This window comes from Rhinatrema bivittatum, chromosome 4, assembly GCF_901001135.1.
Source record: "Rhinatrema bivittatum chromosome 4, aRhiBiv1.1, whole genome shotgun sequence".
Lineage (NCBI taxonomy): Eukaryota > Metazoa > Chordata > Amphibia > Gymnophiona > Rhinatrematidae > Rhinatrema > Rhinatrema bivittatum.
Window position 1 is genome coordinate 348,884,279 of NC_042618.1, and position 23,888 is coordinate 348,908,166.

Genomic DNA, 23,888 nt, shown 5'->3' on the forward strand with positions numbered 1-23,888 from the left:
AGCGGCCCGGGTCCCTACGGGCTCCTCTTGGGGGGACCGCGGGCTTCCAGGGTGAAGTTCCAGTCAGCCCTTACACCGTCTCCTGACCTCTCAAAGGTCCACCTAAGTCCCAGCGGTCTGGGTCCCTACGGGCTCCTCCTGGGGGGACCACAGACTTCCAGGGGTGAAGACTCAGTTCCTCTTCCCGGCTCTTCATCCGCCTCTACAGTCGCAGCAGTCCCTAGCACCCAGGGTCAGCCGGTCCTGTCTCCTGCTCTGCCTCGCCACCCGACGAGAGAACCTACGGATAATCCGACTGGTATACCATCCTCCCGTCGGCCAAGGGTTCACAAGCCTGAGCATAACTGATTGCCAAGTCCATGGACTCGGCAGAGGCATCCACCCACCAGGCCATTCCGGGAATGGCCCAACAACTGGTGGACCAGCGAAAACCCTGGACACCCTGGTTTCCTCAGTGCAGAGTTTGAACCAGCGCTTTGATGCATTGGGTCCCATGAATCCAACACTGCCTTCCCCGCTTATGGCTTCTCTGGAGAACCTCGGACCTGCAGGGGTTTTATGAACCAGTGTAATATGCACTTCCGTCTGCAGGCTGCGCTCTTTCCAGATGACGCCATCCAAGACTACCTTTATCCTGGCTCTTCTTGAAGGGAAAGCCCTAGAATGGGCTTCCCCCATATGGGAGCGGGATGATCCCGTTCTAAGAAACCTCCGGAAGTTTTGGGAGTTGTTCCGTATAAACTTCAGGGATCCGGCTCAAGAAGTTTGCAGGTCTGAGACTACTGCAGTTATGTCAAGGCTCGAGGACATTGGCGGAATACGCCATCAACTTTCGGGCCCTCTCCTCTGAGCTCGGCTGGGGGTCTGTGCCTCCACACCATTTTCTATCAGGGGCTGAGGCCCCAAATTAAGGACGAGCTCGCGGGGCGAGAGATACCGAGGTCCTTAAACGCCTTGATCGACTTGGCAGGCCGCATAGATCGGCACCACCAGGAGTGCCACCAGGAGACCCAGACGACATCTAAGGCCGCAACTCCGTCCAGACGCCCTCGACATTCGCCCTCACCCAAGGGTAGGTCGGGAACCCCCCGGTCGCTACCCAATGAACCCATTGATGTGGGACATGGGAAGTTGTCCTCCCGCGAACGCCATCGGCGAATAAAGAAAGAGCTCTGTTTTTATTGAAGCGCAGCGGGTCACCGGATAGCCGCTTGCCCTCCGCGATCGGAAAACTTCCGTGCCTAGGACCAGGGGGAGGTCTCTTCCTAGGCTCAACTTCATCTGCACCTCCACTAATGGTTCTAGTGGCGCTAACGTCACCCGTGGGTGAGTTCCATACGTTAGCCCTGGTCGACTCAGGCGCCGGCGGCAATTTCATAATGCAGAAATTGGTGGAGCACCTGGAGATTCCGCTGGTCCGCATCCCTGCTCCACTGGTCATCTCTTCCATCCAAGGGAAGCCCCTCCAAGGTCGTGTGACCCATATGACAGAACCTACCCCGCTAAGGGTCGGGCTCCTTCATCGTGAAGAGATGTCGTTCCACGTCCTGGAGCACTTGATGCACCCGGTAGTCTTGGGCCTCCCGTGGATCCAAGAACACGGGCCCCAGTTCGAATGGAAGACTCTACAGCTGACCCATTGGGGTCCGAGCTGTCATGGGAAATGTCTTCAATCAGTATTCCCAGTCTCCTACTCTGTGGCCTCACCGGTCCTCCAGGCTTGCCAGCACCCTATGCTTCATACGCGGATGTGTTCTCGAAGCAAATGGCCGAGATTCTTCCTCCTCATCGACCTTTCGATTGTGCCATCAATCTACTTCCTGGCACTGAGCCTCCTCGTGGTCGCACCTACGCCCTCTCGCCTGCAGAAATCAGGCCATGAATGAATATATCAAGGAAAACCTGGAGAGGGGCTTCATCCAAAAGTCTAACTCCCCCGCAGGGGCTGCATTCTTCTTCGTCAGGAAGAAGAATGGAACACTCCGCCCCTGCATAGACTACCGGGGCTTGAATGCTATAACGGTCAAGGATCGCTATCCCTTGCCCCTTATCTCTGAACTCTTTGACCGTTTGCAAGGGGCGAGGATCTTTTCCAAGTTGGACCTTTGAGGGGCTTACAACCTCATTCGAATTAAGGAGGGTGATGAGTGGAAGACGGCCTTCAATACCCGGGACAGCTACTATGAGTATTTGGTGATGCCGTTCGGGCTCTGCAATGCCCCTGTAGTATTCCAGAATACCATGAATGAAATATTCCGAGTCCTCCTGTACCAATGTGTGGTAATATATTTGGACGACATCTTGATTTTCTCCGATTCTTTGACGGCCCACCGCTGGCACGTCGTCCAAGTCTTGTAACGTCTCAGAAAACATAAGCTGTATGCGAAGCTCGAAAAGTGCCTGTTTGAGCAGGAGTCTCTTCCCTTCCTGGGATACATAGTCTCCAGTCAGGGATTCCGCATGGATCCGCAAAAGCTAAGTGCCAATCGGGAATGGCCACAGCCGTCCGGGCTCAAGGCACTCCAAAGGTTTCTGGGGTTCGCAAACTACTACCGGTCTTTTATCCCTCACTATGTATCCATTGTGGCGCCAATGGCAACCTTGACATGAAAAGGAACGGATCCTAAAAAGTGGCCTCTGGCAGCGGAGGTCGCCTTCTGTCGTCTCAAGGAGGCATTCATGCAGCAACACTGCCTTCGACATCCGGATCCGCAATGGCCATTCTTTGTCGAGGTGGACACATCTTCGGAGGGAGTAGGGGCCGTCCTGAGCCAGACCTCCGAGGGCCACAAGCTATGTCCGTGTGCCTTCCTCTCCCGCCAGTTCACGCCAGCTGAGTGGAACATTGGCGGACATTGGCGAACATTGGCGGACATTGGTGACAAGGAGCTCTTGGCCATCAAAGTGGCCTTAGAAGAGTAGCGCCCATGGCTGGAGGGGGCACAGCACCAGTTCACGGTCTTCACAGACCACAAAAATTTAGAGTACTTACATCGGGCACAACGGCTCCATCCCCGACAAGCCCGGTGGGCCCTGTTCTTCACCCGTTTTAACTTCATTCTTCGATACAGACCGGCCGAGAAGAATGCTAAGGCTGACATCCTATCACGGGTATTTGATTCCACGGAGGGTTCTGAGGAACCACAGTACATCATTGAGCCATCCCGGATCCACCTGGCAGCTACCACAACTATCCCGCCTGGAAAAACCCTGGTTCCGCCGCACTTGCAGAGACAAGTGCTGGCGTGGGCCCACGATTCCCGTTGTTCCGGCCTCCCAGGGCAATCTCGCACATTGCAGCATCTGCGCCGGTACTACTGGTAGCCCTAGGTGAATAAGGATGTCCGGGAATACGTGGAGTCCTGTCAGACCTGTGCTCGCCACAAGAGAATTCCCGGTTCGACCCCAGGCTTACTTCAGCCATTGCCCTCGCCTGCAGAACCGTGGACCCATGTGGCAACTGACTTCGTGGTGGATCTGCCACTATCCAATGGCAACACGGTAATATGGGTGGTTGTCAACCGCTTCAGCAAGATGGTGCACTTTGTACCGTTAATATCAACTGACTCAATCGTTATTTGTTAACCAACGAGCTCAATAATAAATATATCTAAGTACGTTAGGTTATTGAAATTTCTCCAATAGAAATAAATGGTACCGATTCATAAATGTGCTCATAAGTAAGTGACTCTCATACCATCCCGCTAGCTTTTGGCATATCTGCTCTCAAGCCGCATTAGGGATCATCTTTAATCATTGGTCATTATTTTACCCATGTATTTTCAATTTATATTTTGCTTATTTTACTTTTTTTCTTTTTTTCTTTTTAAGTAAAAATGACAGAGATACTTCCCTTATGAGAATCAATGTCCGTGGAGGGTGATACCCTTCCAATTATTTTCAGATGCAGTCCAGAGTACTGTTCGACGTGCACGTTTCGCATCCTGTGCTGCTTCAGGAACCTGTCTGGCTGTGTTTGCGTGTGCCAAGTTATCTTCGGTTACGCTTCAATGTCTGAAAGAATAAATATTTATCACAAACCATTCTGCCGAGATTGTACTTTCCTTGCTTGAGTTTCCATCTGCACTTACAGCCTCGCGAACGTGAACATTACTTTGTCGCGGTCCGGGAGAAAATCTCCTGTAAAGCGGTGGCTCAAAAGTGCTGCTTTTAAACGCATGCGCTTCGTTTGTATTCAGCTGATTATTCACTGACTGATTTCAGCTTGATTCACTCTGATTTCGCTTGGCGTTTACGCATGCCTCAAGGTATTGACTAATCGTGATTGCCACACACGAATCATATGCACTGCATCCATTCAATCTCGCGATTAAGGCCATGCGGTTGAACAGTATTCAATTGAAATATCCATCGTTGTTCCTGGATTCTCAGTTGTTTAACACGGTCGCCCCCGCGCCAATGTGCAGATATATGTTCAAGTACTGACCATCTCAGATCAGTAAAATTATGCTGGTGTTCCGCAAAATGAGAGACCAACGGCGCTTCCATTTTCCCTGTTTTCAGACAGCTCTTAGGCTCAGTTAATCTTGTCCTTAATTGGCGCTTTGTCATGCCTATATACTTGAGCTCACAAGGGCAAAATATTATATAGATTACGAAGCTAGTCTGGCAGGAGGCTTCCCTCAATAGTGTGACTTGGCGTTCACCTTGTAAGGGGATTGATGTTTTTGTAGATTTTAGAGCACATAAATTGCAGCCTGTACAATCAGGAAATTTCAGTGGTGTAGGTGGATGATAAATACTGGCACGGACGATATGATTTTTTACGTTAGGACCCCTGCTATATGCAAATCGAATGGGAGCTGTGAATTCAGGATGTATTTGTTGAAGAATGCTCCAATGTTGGCGAATTACTTGACTAATTTCAACTGATTTTACTGTGTGTCTCAATACCATCGTTTGGCGTGCTGGTGCATTTGTCGATGTATTCTTAAGGAATAAATAGTCTCTGTTAGCGTAGAGAGCACGTTTGTATGTTCATCTGACATCGGGGACTGGATATCCCCTTTGCAAAAATCTGTCTGCCATCCTCTGGGCTTGATTCTTGAAATCTTGTCTGTCAGTACATAAGCGTCGTAATCTTATGAATTGGCCCACTGGTAAGTTCCTCTTCAGTGCTGTTGGGTGGAAGCTGTCAAATTTCAATAGATTGTTTCGTTCGTTTGCTTTGCGATAAATACTAGTACTCAATCTGGTGTCCTGTTTAATAATAAGGATATCCAGATAAGCTATCTGTTGTGAATGATAATTTATCGTAAATTTCAAGCATGAATCTAGCACATTTAACCATTTAAAGAAGTCAAGTAGTGCCGATTCTGTGCCCTGCCATATCACTAGGACATCATCGATATATCTCTTCCAGCAGATCATATCTTTTTTCCATGGATTATTTGAGATATACTGGGCTTCAAAAGAAGCCACAAAGATGTTTGCTATGTCTGGGGCCATGGCCGCTCCCATTGCTGTCCCGCATGTCTGGAGGAAGAATTGTCCCTCAAATGTAAAATAATTCTTTGAAAGAGCCAATGTAAGTAATGAACTAATAAATTCTGTAGGGATGCGCTGAGGCGCTGGACGTATGTTCAATTTTTCAACTACTGCCTTAACTGCCAGGTCTTGCGGAATCACTGTATATAAGGACTCGATGTCTAAGGTGACTAAAAGACTGTGATCTGGAATTTCAAGTGTCTCCAAATACTGGTTGCATCATCACTCTCCAGTAATCCATTGGGACTCTCTGCAGATCGCTCAATGGAGTTCTTATTGCCAGCAGAACTGCATCAAGGCTCCTCTGATCCGGCAAGTACCTTTGGCACAAACGAACTTGGCGCTGCCAACTCCATATGAGGAGTTCGCAGACGTATTCTCTAAGGAAAAGGCGGAGATTTTACCGCAACACCACCCGTTCAACTGTGCAATAGAGCTGCTACCAGGTACCACACCACCCCGGGGAAGGGTGTATCCCTTGTCTCGGCACTTACTGCAAATTGTGAAAAAGTTATCGCAATTTGCAGTAATACCTATGCAAATCGCTAAGATAGCATACTTTGCAATAAACAGCTTATTACCATAAAACATACCCCTTTATCTATCACATGCGATATTTAGTGTATTTTGATAAATACACTAGGCCTTAGTGATTAAGCATAGTAAAAGTCACATAACAAGTTACCCCCATGTTTATTTCATTTCATTTCATTGCTTATAAGTCTAAAATTTTTTAGTGATGTCAATTTTACAATTAATATCTCTGAATGTGTCTGTAATACCACCCACCCCGATTCAAAGTGCTCTTCTATAGTGTAAAGGCTATTGGCATATGCGTGTACTTTATAAAATGAGGCATATTTTGTAATATTTGCATTTCTTTTAAAATTTACCAATCTTTATTTTCTACTTTAACACATACATATTAGAAGACTGCCTTTACCTTCAGAACAGTGTACTCTAATTATTCACAATTAGTACCACTTTCCTCAGTACTCATACAGTTTCAGTACAGCTCAGAGTTTGGACAGCAATATTCTACAGGAGCTGTCTTCCTCCTGGAGGCCTGGGTCCATTCTGACTAACCCCCCCGGGTCCCAGCTCTTATTCCTCCCCTGTTTGGCTCTGTCCTCAGAGCTCTCTCTCATAAGGAGAATTAAAGGGGACCATGCATCTAGCCTGGTCCTACACTGGTTTAAGGAGAAACATAGGGGCACTGCCTCACCAGGACATTCCTTTTTGACTTCCTCCTTTGCACTCTACCATCTTGGGTAGATGAGCATACAAGATCCCCACTTTGTTCCCTCCATTACTCTCCTTTTCCATTCCTAAATAAAAAGATCTGTAATAATCTAAATAACCTGCTATATCAGCATGGCTGTTGATGAAACACCTGTCTTCCTAGATCCCCTATATAACAGGTCAGACACTCAGCTACATAAGTGCCTGCATTTTTGCTAGGACTTCTAATTAATTATAGAACTTGCAGCCTGTCAGAACATCCAGCTGCTAGCTTGATTCTGTTATCACAGTCTGATCTAAATAGCTACTATTACTAGTGAGCCTTCCAGGTATTATTTATAGGCTGCCAGATAGATCCCAGCTACATGACCACCTATCTTTACAACAGGACTGCTAGAGGGTAATTTTAAAGGGACTGCTGAGGGTAAAACAATGTCTTCCACACAGAAATGGACTTTTATAAAATTGTCCACCTGATATGTGGGTAAACTTGTGCATATATATATATCTTGTTTGCAGATAAGTGCAATCTAGGGATGGAGTTTTTGTGTTTATGTGTGTGTGTATGTATGTATGGGAGGGGTGTGTGTTGCAGTTCAGTGCATGTTTCAGAAATTTCAAAATTATGTGCTCAAACTTTCCCCAGGTGTAATTGTATGAGGGTAGTTTTGGAGCACACATATTTTATTCTATTTATTTTATTTTTCAGCTTTTCTATACTGCCCAACAGAAGAACTGGTCAGAGCAGTTTACAACATAATAAAACTAAATACAATCAATCATATAAAACAAAAATAAAAACTCAATTTTAAAACTCCTCATCCATTAAAATCATTTTGCTTTTTCAATTTAATACAGCCATGCCTTTATTTTTTTTTATGAATGATAAATAATTCCTTTCCAATCTGATTTCCAATGATGCTGAATTCCAATGTGCCGGCCCACAAACTGAAAACATCTTCCTATGAAAGGCTTCTCTTTTTATCACTTTAACCCCTGGAACTACAAAAAGAGGGCAATTTACCAAACATAAATTCCGTCCTGGAATATATCTTTGTACCAGATTCGCCAGATATTCTGCTCCCTCATTAAGATTCACTTTAAACATTAAAGTCTTGATCTTAAACTTTATTTTTGCCTCAATAAGGAGCCAGTGCAATTCCTTTAACAAAGGTCTTGCACTGGTCCTTCTTGAATGCCCAAACATCAATCTCGCTATCATATTTTGCATCACTTGTAGCCGTTTCATAATTTTCTCTGTCACCTCTATCAACAAACCATTACATTAATCAAATATGGGGCATACCAATGCCTGGATAACAACCCAAAAAGCCCCAAAACTCAATCAGTTTTTAATTCTCTTAAGTTGCTTTAATTTCAGAAAAATTCTTCATACCATCAAGGAAATCTGGACATCAAAGGACAGTCTACCATCCAATGGAACCCCCAAATTATGGACATTTGAAATTTTCCAACAATTAGCGGTAGATTTCCGCGCTAAGGTGGGGTTACATGCGCCAGGCCTATTTTAGAAACACCCAGTCCTGGGGCTTTGAAAAAGGGGCAGGGAGGGGGTGGGGCGAGGCCAGAGGCAGGTGCAACAGGTAAAATAAAGGTCAGGGGGGTTTAGGATAGGGCTAGGGGATGGGAGGGTTAGGGGAAGGCGAAGAGAGGATAGGTTAGGGGATTGAGAAGTTTTCTCCAAGGCCGATCCGAAATCGGAGCAGCCTGAGAGGGAACGGGGGAAGGCAGCAGGCATTGGCACACGCAAGTTGCACAATTGTTCACCCCCTTGCGCACGCAAACTCCTGATTTTATAATATGAGCATGCGCATGTTATAAAATCGGGCGTCCATGTGTGCTCGCTGGGTAGCGTGCGCACATGGACGCATGCGCACAACCTTTTAAAATCTACCCCTTGGTTTTTTCTACCTCCCAGTGTAGGGTTGTTTCTAATTCCATCACTGAGAAAATCTTTCCTCATTTAATACTAATTTATTCCCTATTAACCAAGCCATTAAAATCTTAAGCCCTTCATGTACCTTAACCAGTGACAACTCTGGATCTCTTCCAAGGGGACACAATAATTGGAGATCATCTGCATAAATGAACCCTGACCCCCAGTGTCTGAATTATCTGTCCCTTAGGCTGCATGAAAATATAGAATAATAATGGCAATAACAGAGATTCCTGTGGGAGGCCACAATCTAGACAATATGGAGCAGACTTCCCCTCCTTTACCATATCTCCAACCTCCTATCCTCCAAAAAGGAGGAGATCCAATCTAAAGTTTACCTCTAAAACCTAGTTCCTCACATCCTTGGACTAAAATTCTATAGTCTACCAATTCAAACACTTTAAAGATCCAGCTGCACCAACCCAACTATTTTCAAAAGGGAAAGTACTATTTTACTTTTGAAAACTGATATAAGCATGTATTTGCCATCTAATTTATGTGAACTGTTACAAAATTACCCTATATAATTAATTATACTCCTACTTGTTCCCTCCCTTCCTCATAGGTTGCTCATTAGAGGAAAGAAGGTTGATTGGCCTGTACTGCAAAGTATACTTTTTCCTGCTTTGCCCAGCATTTTGAAACAATTTGCCTTTGGAGGTTCCTTCAGCTTTTTACTATTTGAAATTCAGGAAAATAATTAAGACATATTGTAGGCAAATATATTAATACAAAGAAAAATAAATATTTGTTAGGGGAAAAGAGAAATTTGATTATTAAGTCCTATATTTAGGTAGCAATAGGTGGATTCTAATTTAAAGTAGTTTTATTTAACAAAGAAAATAAATTTCCTACCTTGAAAAGTGATAAAACATTTACATGGAAAATTTAAAAAGAAAATGGCCCCAATCGCCAAAATTCTACTTTTCAAGGTCAGGAAATGTCTCCTTCGAAGCTTTGTATGTCTGCAGACATCAAGAAAAATAAATATTTTCTGACTGCAGAACAATACATCTTTGTTCCTAAAGAATTTTTCAAATACCAATTCTTTATCCTTTTCCAAAGAGAAGGAAACAAATAAAGTTGCCCTTTTATTTATTTATTATATCAACTGATTCTTCTAAAAAAGTAGATATTCCTGGACTAACCAAATTATCTCTATCTTCTCTTTGTACTTCATTCATTCTGCCAGCCTGATTTGAAAAATTAAAGATTTTAGATATATTAGGGATATTATCATCATTTTACGCCAATACTTCTTTAAGACATTTCTTAAACATTTTACAAGTTGATAACAAATGCATTATCAGGAAAATTAACAAAATGCAAATTTTTCAAGCTAATCAGATTTTCAACATTTTCAGTCTCATTGTTTAAAGCTAAGCTATCTTGTATATGCATATTTTCAACATTTTGCAAACCCAGTACCTTAGCAGACAACAAGCTATCAGATGTTTCTAACTCAGAAATTTTTTTACTATACTCTTCAATTAAGGACCTATTAGTATTTACCAAGTGTTATGAGTCCAGTACTGAATGTGGACTCTTGGCCCGAGGCAGAGTTTGCGCTACCTGAGGAGGGAAAACCCCCCCCAAAGGTCCCCACCGTCGGGAGGCGAGGCTGGAGAGGAGCAGGGGCCAGCTGGAACTTCACCACTACCAGCCCATGATCCCTGCGGGTTGAACCCTTTGGTGCCAGGTCTGGCTGGACTTAGGTGGATCCCTGCGTGCACGAGCCCAGTGGGAGAAGGTGGCAGGAGGCGAGGCGATGTCCAGTCCGAGGGCCAGAGGCATGTGGTAAGAGGCAAGATGGAGTCTGGTCCAGAGCCAGACGGCAAGAAGCAAGGCGAAGTCCGGTCCAAAGGTCAGAGTCAGGCAGGCTGTCCGAAGAAGAGAAGGAACAGGAGGCTGGAAGAGGAAGGCTGGTTCAGGAACGATGAGACCTGTTGCCAAGTCGTCCGCAGAATGCCTGTCACAGTCTTATATAGGGCAGACTTTATCCGAGGGGGGCCAGCAGCATTTTCCCACCATGGGCCCTTTAAATTCCCACTGGAGGTGCACGTGCGTGTAGGAGAGGGCCTTGTCAAAAGAGTAGGCGGTGATGTCCCGTGTGTTGGCGGAGCTGGGACGGATCCAGTGTCATGGGAGAGGAGCCGACTGCAGTGGGAGGAGCTGGGTGCTGCAGCCAGGGAGCCAAGCACCGGTGCTGACACTGGGAGGCATCAGAGGGTCAGAGAGGCCAGCTGGGACAGACCACAGCCAGTAAGTGTAACAGTAATCCCCCTTATAGGCCCCCCTCCAGGGGGTTTAGGCTTGCTGGGATGGGTGGCATGGAATTGCTGTATCAGGTTTTTGTCTAGGATGTAGGTGGCGGGTTCCCAGGCATTCTCTTCTGGGCCAAAGTCTTCCCAGACAAGCAGGTATTCCCATCTTCGGCCTCTTTTCCTTGCATCCAACACGTCACGCACCTGGTAGGTGGAGTTGTCTTCAGAAGCTAGTGGTTGTGGGTCCGGAAGCTTCTTGGAGGTCCAGGATAGTACTAGTGGCTTTAGGAGTGAGGTGTGGAAGGAGTTGTGGATTTTTAGGGATGGTGGCAGTCGCAGTTCGCAGGTTATGGGATCCTGTCGACAGAGCACCAGGGAGGGTCCGATGTAGCGTGGGAGCTTGAGGCAAATGAAGTGAGTGCTTAGCCAGACCTTTTCACCAGGCCAGAATTGCGGGACTGGTCTCCAGTGGGCATCTGTGGTTCTTTTGGCTTTGCGCCCTGCCTCCTGCAGTACCTGCTGTGTGCATTCCCAGAGCCAATGCAACTCTTATGCCGTCAACTGCACTGCTGGTGAGGAAACCATCAGAGGTAGCGGCAGAAGAGGAAGCAGTTGCCTCCCATAGACTACTTGGAAGGGCGCGGACCCCATACTGGATGATGGGTGTGAATTCTGTCCAAGGAAGTAATGCAGCCCAGTCATTCTGTTGGACATTGATGTAGGTACGGAGAAATTGTTTTAATGTGCGGTTAGTTCTCTCCGCTTGACCAATTACCTGTGGGTGGTAGGCAGTTGTGAAGTCCAGTGTGATGTTAAACTTCTTGCAGAAAGCTCTCCAAAATTTGGCCGTGAACTGGGTTCCGCGGTCAGATACCAGATGTTTGGGGAGACCATGGAGGCGGAAGATGTGTTTTAAAAATCCAGTCCTTAATGTGTCATAATAGGCATGAGAAATTATATTCCTCATAATAGGAACCCCCAGCCATCTTTCATTCCAAAGACCTACCATCTTTGTAATCAGTATTCAAGCCCACTTACCCCACTATATAAAGCACGACAACATGGCATATTTCAATGTCTCTCTTTTTTTTGTGACCAGGCAGAAATGCATGTTGAACTGATTCAGGAAGCCCTGACAGTGTGCAGGTTCCCCATAGAAGCATGCAGGAGCCGGGACTGGTATAACCGGCTGTGCCGCCAGCATGGGAGGGGTGTAGCCTGGAGCCAGAGGAGCTGATGGGCCAGTGGGAACCGAGGAATCCAGATGAGCGCCGAGCCATTCCACTGCCAAAGCGGGTATTCCAAAACCTTCTGTTATTCAAGTATCTTCTCTGCCAGGCTCGGGATGGCCTGCAGGGCAGACGCCTCTGCCCGGTCCATGGACTTGGCAATCTGTTACAAGTCCGGTATCGAGTGTGGGCCCTTGGCCTGAGGCAGAGGAGGGAAAACTCCCCACAGGTCCCCACCATTGGGAGGCGAGGCTGGAGAGGAGCAGGGGCCAGCTGGAACTTCGCCACTACCAGCCCACATTCCCTGCAGGTTGAGCCCTTGGGTGCCGGAGCCGGCTGGACTTAGGTGGACCCCTGCGCGGATGAGCCTGGAGGGTGAGGGTGGCAGGAGGCGAGGCGATGTCCAGTCCAAGGGCCAGAGGCAGGCGGCAGGATGCAAGATGGAGTCCGGTCCAAAGATCAGAGCCAGGTGGGAAGAGGCAAGGCAAAGTCCAGTCCAAAGGTCAGAGGCAGGTGGTCTGTCTTAAGAGGAGAAGGAACAGGAGGCTGGAAGAGGAAGAGGAAGGCTGCATCAGGAAGACTGGATCAGGAACGCTGGATCAGGAACCCTGGAACCAACAATGATGAGACCTGTTGCCAAGTCATCTACAGAGTGTCCGTCTCAGCCTTATATAGGGCAGGAGCTAAAATGTCATCTGAGGGGGCCGGTGGCGTTTTCCCACCTTTAAATTCCGACTGGAGTTGCGCACGGGCACGTAGGAGAGGGCCTTGTCAAAGTAGCAGGTGGCGGTGTCCCATGTGCTGGCAGAGCTGGGACGGACCCGGCGGCATGGGAGAGGAACCAACTGCAGCAGGAGGAGCTGGGTGCTGCAGCATGGAGCCAGGGGCCGGTGCTGACACTGGGAGGCATTGGAGGGTCAGAGAGGCCGGCCAGGACGGCCCACGGCCGGTAAGTGTAACACCAAGGAAGAGTCCAACTTTGCTAACATCCTCTATAAGTCCCAAGTGTGACATTAGAAGGTTCTTCAAGATTCAATTGAAGTCTTCCAATGTCAGAAGATAAACCATCTTTATTGATCGTAGGAAACTGAATAATTGAGGAAGACTCTACCTGAGAAAACACCTGGGAGGTCTCACGTGCATCATCACAGGAAACCACAGGATCAATAACAGAAGGCATCACTTCAGATGCAATTCCTGGAGGTTGTGGAGGAGAAGGACCATTGCCAGGACTCAGGGAAAGACTAGATGTGCTTCCAACGCAGTTCTCTATGGGCATTATGTTCACTTTGATGACATGAGCGTCCATTGGGCAACAGGAGGTTTGAGGAGTGGGAGAAGTAATAATCTTAGCTTTTGTTTTCTTACCCATTCAGAATAATACCTACAAGGATGAGAATCAAACAGACTTCCCCAGCCAAAGCAGACAAAGCCAGACAAAGCCAGACAAAACCTCACGCCCCTTCATCACTGAGCCAGTCAATTTAAAGGGCCCGCAGTCGCTTAGGTGACGACAGCAGCCGCCCCTTCAGCTGGTACAAGGGAGGTAATCAGGCTCGGGCTTGACTACCCAGATAGACACAGTAGCAAAAAGAAACACCCTTCAAGTCTGCTTAGCAGCAGGGAAGATCTCACTGCCTCCTTTCCCCTTCAAGGGATCCCCAAAACAATTTTTTTTCAAAACCTTTTCATAGATCTGATTTCACCAATATTTACTCGTCTTTACTTTTTGGATTTTACTCTGTTTGCAAGATACAGAATATAACATCCTATTTTCTGTTTTATATTGTGTCTTCTTTGCCCTTTGGTATTTGTCTCTTTGCCCTTTGATATTTGTTTTGTTGATGATTATTTTTATATTTTACATTGTACCTCACCTAAAGTGTCTTCAGGCAAATGGGCCAAATACGATAAATAAATAAAGTTAGGACACCCTTTCCTTCTTCTTTTTTGCTGTGCATTTGCCGTTTGTCGCATAAACTTCATAAATACCAGTAATTTTCTATGTTTTTTTTTATTTGTTGAAAACAAAATTGAATTCATTTTGAAATGCTGCAGGGTATTTACAAGACTGTTCCAAAGTTAAATGTTTTGTTTTGGCTGTAATTCTGCAAGACAAATAAAAATACCATTTTTTTTATTTGTGAAGAAGACAAATGTAGGAGATTAAAATTCATAAGAGAATACAAATGTAACCCTTACCTGGGGTGTTTAGTCTCAAGCGCACACAATCACATTTATTATAACCTCTGGGGCTGTGCTGGCTAGCTTACTTCCTCCCAGCTCAACTTCTGATCCCTGGGGGAGATTCTTTCTCCGGGGGAGACTCTCATCTGTGGCTTAGACACTGTATCCCTTGTGTGTGTTTGCAGCTGTGGCATCCCCTGGAGGGAGATGCTGTGAATAAACAAACAGGACCAGGTGTTGGGTGTTAAATAATAATTTACTGATTGGTTTAAGGCAAATAAAAGTCCATCTTTAAATACTTGTGCAATTACAGATGATGTATTTACAGATTGAGCAGGTTTCCTTTTCTCTCAGCATACTAGTTGAGTTTCCCATGGTGGTGTAAACTGTGCACTCAAAGCTTCCCAGCGGCTTATCTGAGATTCCTAGGTCAGGGGTCCCCTACTAACATACAGGCCGATACAGTAAAGTCCGCGGGAGAGCGGGAGAACGCCCGCTCTCCTGGCGCGCGCACCGGCTACTCGCTGGTACGCGCGATTCAGTATTTAAATTAGGCCCGGCGGTAAAAATGGGCAAAAGGAGGCACTAGGGACACTAGCGCGTCCCTAGCGCCTCCTTTTTGGCAGGAGCGGCGGCTGTCAGCGGGTTTTACAGCCGACGCTCAATTTTGCCGGCGTCGGTTCTCGAGCCCGCTGACAGCCACGGGCTTGGAAACCGGACGCCGGCAAAATTGAGCATCCGGTTTTCAGCCCGACAGCCGCGGGCTGAATTCAAATTTTTTTTTTTTAACTTTTTTTACTCTTCGGGACTTCTGACTTAATATTGCCATGATATTAAGTCGGAGGGTGCACAGAAAAGCAGATTTGACTGCTTTTCTGTGCAATTTCCCAGTGCCGGAAGAAATTAGCGCCGACCTTTGGGTCGGCGCTAATTTCTGAAAGTAAAATGTGTGGCTTGGCTGCACAATTTACTTTCTGTATCCCGCGCCCATACCTAATAGGGCCATCAACACGCATTTGCATGTTGAGGGTGCTATTAGGTGCCGCTGGTTGGACACGCGTTTTCCTCCCCATACTGAATAAGGGGTAAGGGAAAACGCGTGCCCAAGAGCAGGCTAACAGTGTGCTCCGTCGGAGCGCACTGTACTGTATAGGCCTGATAGTAAAATACTACCTTACAGTTCAACATCCTCCCAAACACCCAGCCATGTGTCCTGGTCTCAAATTAGTGGAGATCCGGATGGGGTCTTCTCACTCTTCCTTGACGCTATTAAGTGAATCTGAAAGGATGACTCCTTGGGTTGCAAAGTCTTTGGGAGGGAACCTGATGATCCAGCCAGGCTCCCAGTGAAGAGGGGTGGCTTAAAACCTCTTCACAACAAAAAAAAAGTGTATTTTCCTTCTAAAAAACAGGATACATTTTGGCCATCAAAAATCTCACTCAGAAGGATCTGTCACCGGTCTGGCCCACCTAGGGAGTAAAGTGGTGCTCACAGATCTTCTGTCCTTTGGACTGAGAGTTCTTTTGTCCCAAAGGGAAATTCAGCAAAAATCTGTCTTACTGAACTAAATGCTTAGGCATCCTCTGCCAGGTTGTGCACAGAGGCCAATCCCCTACAAAAAAAGAGGAAACCTGATGAGGCAGGAAGCCTCAACAGGGAGAAAAAAAATTCTATATCTTGTTTCTCTGATGTTTGCTCTAAAATGAAAGTAGCCACACCTTAAACCACAAAATGGCTGGCCATAAATGGCATGAGTAACCAATCCCGGCTTTCCTAGATGCAGGAGGGCAAGAGAGGATGGATGGCTTAAGATGTTTTAGAAAAGGGAAATGGAATTAAGGCATATGGTGACAGACATGGGGTTCCAGTCACACAAAAGAGAGAGAATATCAGATAAGCAGAAACCAAAATGCAAAAAAAATAGCTATTTCCGCTGTGCATAATTTTAAATAGGGGCCATGTAGAAGCAGAAAGTTGGCAACTACAGTTTTATATACAGTACCTACCAATTACAATAGTTATTGCTAATATACGATATATCACAGTTCCAAATGATGCTACTTTATTTTTCAAAGCATTAAAGATAGACAAGATACGAAAGCAAATTATTAGTCTTGTTACATCTGCCCTGTAGATATAGATTACTACATTCTAGAGATGTGCATTCATTTTTAGTCTCTTTCCATCTCCTGAGCCAGATAAGATCACTGACCTGTCTGAATACAGCTGACTGCTGACACCCAGCTGAGGGATTGTGAGTGCTTCCTCCTTTAACTCTATGGGACTTATTGCCCTGCCCACTTGCTGACATCACTTGGGCACCAAGCTAAAGCAGTACAAGGGACTCCAGTCATTTAGTCTCTTTTCATCTCATGAGCCAGATACCATCGCTGACTTGCCTGCCTTCTTCCTCTGAATGCAGTGTTTGAAACCCAGCTGACTGCTGACAAACTGTGAGTGCTTCCTCCTTTAGCTCGGTGGGACTGATTGACCCCCTCCTCCCCCACCACATGCTGTCATTACTTGAGTGCTGAGCTAAAGGAGCGCAAGGTACACTTAAGGTGCTGTGTGTCTTTTTTGCTAGCCAAAGGTGCAAGCAAAAGGAGCTTGCCCCTTCATGTGCTTCCGAAGTGTCCATATCTAATCTTCTGGGTTCCAGCATTATTTGTGGTTCAAGGACATTTCTAGCTTTGCATTAATTAAAGTGCTTTTTTGGAACTTATACTAATTATGGAGCAATTTTCCTCTAGTGATAGGTCTTTTAATTTTGCAAACTATGGTGGGCAACCAATAACTGTTATCTCAGGACAAGGAAGATATGGCCCCTGGCCAGCTAGTAAATATTAAAAGTAGGAACCCCATTAGGAGAAGCATGTTCCTAAAACAGGTAAAAACTGAACTCTATCTTCTTGTTGTGTCCTATCCATTTTGTTAATAAATGCACAATCTATTATAAAAAGGATCCAAATCCTTACTGAGCAGATAGAGCAGGAAGATCCCTCTTATTAGTCCTGGGGGAATTCTGCGCTACTGTGGAGGGCAGAATTTGCACAGAATTCCCCCCCCCCCCCCCCGCGCAGAATTGCCAGAGGAGACCCGGCACACCGCGAACGGAACGCAAAGATGAAGGCCCGGGCGCACCGTTCACGGAGAAAATGGAAGGCCCCTTTGTGCAACAAATGGAGTGTGCTCCGCTCTCAGCAAAGATGGAAGGCCCTCGTGTGAGGGGTGGGGGGGATGCCGGTGAGAGATGCCGGGGGGATGCTGGTGAGAGAGAATGTGTGTGTGTACGAGAGGGGAAGGGGTATGGGGGAGGGTGAGAGAGAGAGAGAGCAGGACGATGTGAGAGAGAGCATGAGAGGTAAGAGGGGAGGGGTGGGGGGGATGCTGGTGAGAGAGAATGTGTGTGTAAGAGAGGGGATGGGTGTGGGGGAGGGGAGGGTGAGAGAGAGCAGGACGGTGTGAGAGAGAGCATGGGAGGTAAGACAGAGGGTGGGGGATGCTTGAGTGTGGGTTTCAGAGAGGGAGCCTATATGAGGGGAGGGGTGTGGGAGAGGGGAGGGTGAGAGAGCATGGGAGGTAAGACAGGGGGTGGGGGATGCTTGAGTGTGGGTTTCAGAGAGAAGGAGCCTATATGAGGAGATTGTGAAGGAGTGTGTATGTGTGTGAAAGATTGGGAGCTCGTGTGTATGAAAAAGGGATCGTGTGTATGTGAGGGTGCTAGTCTCTCTGAAGGGATTGTGTATGTGTGAGACAGAGCCTGTGTGAATGGGTGCATGAGAGAGAGACATGCGTAGCCTGTGTGAGGATGTATGTGTGCAAGAGAAATGGAGTTTGTGTGGGTGTGTATGCAAGATAGGGATGTGCAGCAGGAAAATTTTCGTTGCATTCGTGATACGTATTCGTTGGGGGGGCATTTTCGTTGCATTCGGACGTATGGCGCCCCGATCCGTTGATACGTGAATTCGTTTTCTGGTTCCCATTAAAATCAAAGGGGGAAGGATTTCTAGCCTATTTTGGCTGCAGAATTGGGGTTTAATTATCAATTTTGATGAAACTTCTGGGGAGCAATCATCAGAACAACAAAAGAGCTCCAAGATACTTAGACTGTGACAAAGTGGCATGAAGAGCCTAAGGCACTGTAAAGGTGCAAAGGGGTACCAGAAGTGGCAAGAGTGCTTTAACAGAGGCACAAAGCAGCAGCGAGAGTGTCAAAAACACACCACAGCTTCAAAAGAGAGCACCAATAACAGATGCATGAACCCTCGAAGGCAGCACGACAGGCAAAGTGGCAAGACAAGTGGCATTGACATCCTACAGCACAATGAAGGGGGAACATAGCAAGCAGAAAGACTAGCACCAACACACTGAGCAACCATGATAGTGGCAAGAGTACCACAAGGAGTTGAGTGAGTTATCTGGTGATTGGCAGCAAGGCAGAGAGGCAGAACGTTGATAAAGGCAAGATAGGCTGGCAGAGCCGAGGTAGTCATGTCGCTGTGGTTTGATAAGGGAAAGACAAGGAGACAAGACAAGACGAGGCTTAACATGTGGCGGGACTGTCAACTGGGCGATGTCTAGAACGGGTAGATGTGAATCGGTTATTTACTCTTTCGGATATTAGAAAGACTAGGGGGCACTCCACGAAGTTAGCATGTGGCACATTTAAAACTAATTGGAGAAAGTTCTTTTTTACTAACATACAATTAAACTCTGGAATTTGTTGCCAGAGGATGTGGTTAGTGCAGTTAGTATAGCTGTGTTTAAAAAAGGATTGGATAAGTTCTTGGAGGAGAAGTCCATTACCTGCTATAAATTAATTTGACTTAGAACATAGCCACTGCTATTACTAGCAAAGGGAAAAGGGAAAAGACTTAGTTTTTGGGTACTTGCCAGGTTCTTATGGCCTGGATTTGCCACTGTTGGAAACAGGATGCTGGGCTTGATGGACCCTTGTTCTGACCCAGTATGGCATGTTCTTATGTTCTTAGGAACATAGGGCCTGGACAGACAGGCAAAGCAGTCGAAGACAGAGGTCAATCCCACCTAGGGACATAAGATCTGCATGGACAGGCACATCAGTTTTTTGTTTTTTAATTTTTTTTATATTCCTATTTTCAAACGTTTCATCACTTCATAGTCGATTACACTCAGGTACTGTAGGTATTTCCCTATCCCCAGAGGGCTTACAATCTAAGTCAAACCCTTGTAGGAACACAAGGCCTGAACGGACAGTTACAGCAATCGAGGACAGAGGTCAAGCCCACGTAGGGACATAAGGCCTGGACAGACAGGCACAGCAATCGAGGTCACACCCTTGTAGGAACATAAGGCCTGGACAGACAGGCAAAGCAGTCGAGGACAGAAGTCAATCCCACCTAGGGACATAAGGCCTGGATAGACAGGCACCACTATGGAGGTCACACCCTTGTAGAAACATTAGGCTTGGATAGACAGGCACAGCAATCGAGGTCACACCCATGTAGGAATATAAGGCCTGGACAGACAGGGAAAGCAATGGAGGTCAAACACTTTTAGGAACATAATGCCTGGATGGACAGGCAAAGCAATGGAGGTCAAACACTTATAGGAATATAAGGCCTGGATAGACAAAGCAGTCGAGGACAGAGGTCATTCCCACCTAGGGACATAAGGCCTGGACGGACAGGCAAAGCAATCGAGGTCACACCCTTGTAGGGACACAAGGCCTGGATGGACAGGTACAGCAGGTTTTTTTTCTTAATTTATTTATCTTGCTATTTTCAAAAGTTTCCAGGACTTCATAGTCGATTACACTCAGGTACTGTATGTATTTCCCTATCCCCAGAGGGCTTACATTCTAAGTCAAACCTTTGTAAGAACACAAGGCCTGGACGGACAGACAAAACAATCGAGGTCACACCCTTGTAGGGACACAAGGCCTGGATGGACAGGCACAGCAGGCTTTTTTTCTTAATTTATTTATCTTGCTCTTTTCAAACGTTTCCAGCACTTCATAGTCGATTACACTCAGGTACTGTAGGTATTTCCCTATCCCCAGAGGGCTTAAAATCTAAGTCAAACCCTTGTAGGAACATAAGGCATTGACAGACAGGCAAAGCAATCAAAGTCACACCCTTGTAGGGACACAAGGCCTGGATGGACAGGCACAGCAGGTTTTTTTTCTTAATTTATTTGTCTTGGTATTTTCAAAAGTTTCCAGCACTTCATAGTTGATTGCACTCAGGTACTGTAGGTATTTCCCTATCCCCAGAGGGCTTACAATCTAAGTCAAACCCTTGAAGGAACATAAGGCATGGACGGACAGGCACAGCATTTGAGGACAGAGGTCAAGCCCACGTATGGACATAAGTAGATGCCAGCCCTCCACCATCTGTCTGATGCATGCTAGAATATTGGCTGCAGTATGGGCCTTGTCCGTCAGGTGGGTGTGCAGTAAAGCCCACCTCCACCCTGATACTTGTTCAGTAATAGAGCTTCTGGCTGCCCCTGCCTCAGCAAGGTCCCACCAGTGTGCTGTCAGGGAGAGGTAAGAGTGTGCAGTGGATGGTCAGGCACAGCATTTGAGGTCAGGCCCTTGTAAGGATGTACGGCCTTGACAGTGGATGGTCAGGCACAGCGTTTCAGGTCAGGTACATGTGCTGCAGTGCTTATATTATCAGGAGCATAGGAGGCAGTTGGAGCTGCTGCAAGCCTTTCAATTGCTTTTATTCATCTTGCCATTCACAGGGAAATTTGGAAACCCAAGCAAAGGCAGGTTTACTTTCAAAAACATTAGCATTTCCATCAACTCTGGTGCCAGCCTTGAGTGGTGAGGGCTCGTGATATCCCCTGTCATTGAAAAGACACGTTCACTGGGCACACTGGTTGGTGGACATGACAGATATCGCTGAGCCACTTTGGCTAGGTGTGGCCAGACAGTGGACTTGTGTGCCTAATATGCCAGCGGATCTGTCTGCATGTTCTCTATCGGCTCTGAGAGATACCGTGTCACTGACATCTGTGCCGGTGTCTCCTTTGCTTGGGTGGGCTGAGAGTCACTCATGCCAGCTGCTTTCTCTCTCGCCCGTCGCTCAACAGATGAATTTTTATGGGCAACATGCCTTGAGCGTTCTGAAGTGGAGGAGGAGGTACTATCTGTCGCTGACACAGTGCTGCTCCTGCTTGGGCTAGCAGCACAACTCTCTGAAGTGCCCGCTGTTTCCACCTTTGCTTGAAGCCTAATCTGTCTCTGCCTATGGTGCTCCTGTTCACGGACTTTTGCTAACAGCAGGTCCTTCACCAATATGAGACAATCGTACCATAGGGCGAGTTTCCCTTTCACACGGGGATCACAGACTGTGGCGAGCATGTATGTGCGGTCTTCTGTTCAAGGCCTTTATCTCTCTTTTACCTGCTGTTGCAAAACGTCCAGACAATCCAGCACCTCAACTGTCATTCCCTCTTCCAGTTTAAAGGCCTTCAAATGTTCATCCAGGAGATGAACTATAGGGATGATGTCAGCCAAGGTGGTACTACTGGAACTCAGCTCCTCCGTGACATCCTTGAAGGGCTGCGGGATTTTTACCAACTGATTCATGACTAACCAATCATGATGCCCTAGGGGATTCTGCACACCTATGTCCATTGTACCAGAAAGTTCATGAAGGGATGTCTGCAGCTCCACTAACCTCTCCAGCATCATAAAGGTGGAATTCCACTGGGTGGCAATGTCTTGAATGAGACGCTTGTGAGGCATCTCCAAATCAGTTTGCTTTTGTCTGAGAACCTGCCCCGCCTTCACACTTCTGTGGAAGTGCGTTGCTATGCTCCTGCACTTCCGAATTAACCTATGCAGGTATTCATTCTCTTTGTCATTGGAATCCAACCCCAGAGCTGACTTCACTACCAGGTGCAGAGTGTGTGCAAAAGATAGGAAGTTCTTAAAGTGGTCGTCGTTTATTGCCTTAACCATGTTTGCACCATTGTCTGTGACAAAGAACCCTGCCTGAGCTTTCCTGTCTCGCTGGTGTAGTTGCCAGCCCTCCAGCATCTGTCTGATGCATGCTAGAATATTGGCTGTGGTATGGGCTTGGTCCGTCAGGTGGATGTGCAGTAAAGCCCACCTCCACCCTGATACTTGTTCAGTAATAGAGCTGCTGGCTGCCCCTGCCTTAGCCAAGTCCCACCAGTGTGCTGTCAGGTAGAGGTAAGAGTGTGCATCATTCATGCTGGTCTAGATATCGCAGGTGAAATGCACTCTCCCCTATACCTTAGCTAGCAGCGTTTGAATGCGACTGCGACACTGCTTGTACAGGCTGGGGATGACCTTTCTACTAAATGTGGTTCTGGAGGGGACTTTGTAATTTAGAAGTATGACCTTCAGAAAATGCTTGAAACCCACATTCTCCACTAACTGCAAGGGCTGGTCATCAAGGGCAATCATTTCCTCAATGGTCCTGGTTACAACTTTTGAGGCTGCCTGCCTCCTACCCCGGAATAGCGTTACCGCACTCCACCCCATTTCCTCCATGGTGGGTTGTTGCTTCTGCCACATGTCAGGGGGTTGCTGGCCTGCCACCTGACTGCTAGAAGGGGATGAGGGCGTGGGCTGGCTCTGCTGCTTTTGAACCACTGCACACTGCTTGGAAGGGGTCTCCTGACTGGTACTGCCACCATCCCCAGATGGCAGTAATCTTCTTGGGTGTTGCCTCTTCATATGGTGGTTCAAGCCAAAATTAGATAGATGTCCCATTTGCTTGCTTCTGCTAATATCCCTTGCACAGTAATTATACTGAGCAAAACGTGGGTCTTCTGTCACTTTAGAGTGGTTCCAGATCACAGATGTCTTTTGTGATCCTCTCCTCTCTAAAGCCTTGGGGTTGGAAGCTGCCACTGGAGCTGAGGTAGTGGGTGCACCCTGAGAAGCAATGCCAGAGGGGGCCTCAGTCACCCTCTGTGCCTGTGCTGACTGCTCTTCCTCTTCCTCCTCCTCCTCTTCACTTTCATCTCTCTCCTGCTGCACTGAAGTGGAGGCTAAGACAGGAGTAATTGATCCTCCCGAAGATTTTTCACCTATTACTTTTTCCGTTTCTGATGAGAATCCCACACAAGAAGATTCTTCATCTGAATCAGAAGCAAATAGTGACTGCCTACCTTGTCAATGCTAAGTGTTAGTCATGACTTCTGTCCCCCTGCTGCTTTTGGGTGTCGACATTTTGTCTGGCACGACTCTGCTTCCCCTTCCCTCACCTCCAAAACTACAGGGCCAGAAACATGTGGTGGAGATGGTGATGCATCATGGTCAGATTTCATTTTTTTTCGGGATGGAACTGCCAGCCTCTACAAAGAGTTGATTGCGAGAGGTGCCTTTTTAACTTTAATGGGGGAGTTGCACTAGTGTCTTTTGAAGTACCTCCTCTGCCAGTCCCAATCACTCGACTACATCTAACTTTCCCTGACATTATCGATTTAATGTAACTGAGTAGTGCCTACCCACTGCCCACTGTCACTGTGCCTTG

The 23,888-nt window shown here is 46.8% G+C and overlaps 1 long non-coding RNA gene across 1 annotated transcript in view; it reads right to left on the reverse strand.

Moving 5' to 3' along the window:
- The window catches only part of LOC115090956, a 151,159-nt gene that overhangs the window by 62,136 nt on the left and 65,135 nt on the right, over positions 1 to 23,888 (reverse strand). Inside the window, exon 3 of the long non-coding RNA XR_003856555.1 lies at positions 14,403 to 14,597. This is a non-coding gene — a long non-coding RNA (uncharacterized LOC115090956). The remainder of the gene's footprint in view (positions 1 to 14,402; positions 14,598 to 23,888) is intronic.